Source organism: Dermochelys coriacea, chromosome 25 (genome assembly GCF_009764565.3).
Source record: "Dermochelys coriacea isolate rDerCor1 chromosome 25, rDerCor1.pri.v4, whole genome shotgun sequence".
Lineage (NCBI taxonomy): Eukaryota > Metazoa > Chordata > Testudines > Dermochelyidae > Dermochelys > Dermochelys coriacea.
The window spans coordinates 10725557-10727751 of record NC_050092.1 but is presented as its reverse complement, the minus strand read 5'-3'; positions in this window follow the sequence as shown (position 1 = coordinate 10727751).

The following is a 2195-nucleotide window of genomic DNA, read 5'->3' as shown; positions in this document are numbered from 1 at the left end:
ATGCTTTGTGCCAAGCAAGTGTGGAGGCAGGGCTTCCGTGCACCTGCCCAGAGCTGTGGGCGTGGCCTGACTGCATGGGTCTGCTCGCACATATGTACAAACAGGCACGTGCTAACACAGGCACACACCCATGCGCTTAATAGAGACTCATGTGTGGACCCAAAGACCCACAAATGCATAATCACAGACACAGGTACTTTGGACACACATTGTACACACACAGTCTCTCATGGACATACATACACTTGCAGAAACTTGTGTACACTCACACACAGGGACATGCACTCACACACACTCAACACACCCTCTGGCTCAGCCTGTGCAAAGCCTCTAGGAATTTGCTTTTCTGTCCTGCTCTTTTAGCCAGTGCTCTGTGCTGTTGTTTTAAGCTAATCTGTGCTCCAATCTCAGCTATGGGAGCAGAAGTTTCCTCAGTAAAAAGTAGAAACTGAGAAACAACTTCATGCAGCTCAGTTATTCTTTCTTCAAAGTATCCTCACTTGTAAGTGACCCTGGGATCTGGCCCCATACCCTTCTCTCAATCTCATTGAATTCAGCAAGGGGCATGAGAGAAAACCAGAGACAGGATCTAAAGCGTCCATGGACAAAGTAAACATGCCACCCCCAGCTCCACAGACCAGCTCAAATATCATGAATGCGATTGATGATATTCCCCAGCCATTTTGGGGGGGGAACTAAAGTGACTCTGGTCCAATTTTGCAGCAATATGGCTTGAATATATACAAGTGCATTAAGGGCATTTGAGCTGCACAGTGGGAAGTTGCGTGCTGTTCAAGGGGCCATTGGAGTGTGCTATCACGCTGGAGATCTCAAAGAGCTGTACAAAGTTGGGCAAGTCTCATTATCCCTGTATTACAGGGAAGGAAACCAAGAGGAAGTGACTTGCCCAAGGTCACACAACAGGTCACTGGCGGAGCCAGAAACAGAACCAAGACCTGGCACCCAGGCCAGTGCCCAGTCTGCAACTCCGTACTGCCTCAAAATTGGGATGTACCAATAGCCACCTTCAAATATGACCCGGGGCAGTAGCCGAAGAAAGGACTGACGGGCTCACCCAGTCTGATCAAAGGCGTTTTGCATGATTAACCCCTGTGTAATTTCCCTGAACCAGTTACGCTACCTGCCCTTGTGTATCTGCAGTGATCTCATCTGAAGATCATTTCCTTAAGGACTCCTCCAAAATGCCCTGATTCATTACCAACTTTAACAAGCTGTCTGCTAAAAAAGACAAGTGGACTGAATTAACTGGGGATTGGGAATGGAGTCTGAAACATTTCCTCTCCAGGGACTGATCCAAAGCTATTGAGATTAACGGGGAGGAAGGATGGTCCAGTGGTTAGGGTGCTAGCCTGGGACTATATAGTCAGGGATCCAATTCCCTGTTCTGCTATAGACGCCCTGGGTGCCCTTGTGCTAGTCACCCAGTTGTTCCATGCCTCAGTTTCTGATCTGTAAAATGGGGCTAACAGCACTGCCCCACCTCCCAGCAGTGTTGGGAGGCTAAATACATTAAAGACTGATACTATGGTAATGAGGGCCATAGAAAGGCTTCCCCTGATTTCAGTGGTCTCCATTACAGTGGAGGAACTCTATTTAGTGTTACATGCTGGTGTAAATTGGCCCATAGGGCTGGATACAGCTCTGGTCAGTGATGCCCAGATGGCTTTACCACATGATGGCTGTTTGGCAGCCTATGTGAAATGAGTTTGGCAGGTCTCAATCAACCCCCGATCTGGGACAAGAGACCATAAAAACACCACCTCCATTGCTACTAACTGCTCCCCGTTGCTGTCAATCTCAGTGGAGAGGCCAAGGTCAGGGCCGAGATACAATGCTGGGGAACTTGATGCAGTTCCTACCCAGGATGTACCTGATGACAGAAGACTCTTGTCTCCAGGGCTCTCTCTCACACTGGAAAAAAAGATGCACTGGAATTGTTGAGCATTCGCCATCTTTCAATCAAATTAAATGTCTCTTTCCTAAAGACATACTCTAGCTCGACCACAAATTACTGTGTCTTGCTGCAGGAATCCCTGGTTGCAATTCTCTGCCCTGTGGTATGCAAGAAGTCAGACTAGTTCATCAGACTGGCCCCTTCTGGCTTTCAGCTCTATGAATCTGGGCACGGCCTCCACTTTAGAAATTACTAAAAGAAAACAACGACGTGGAACTAG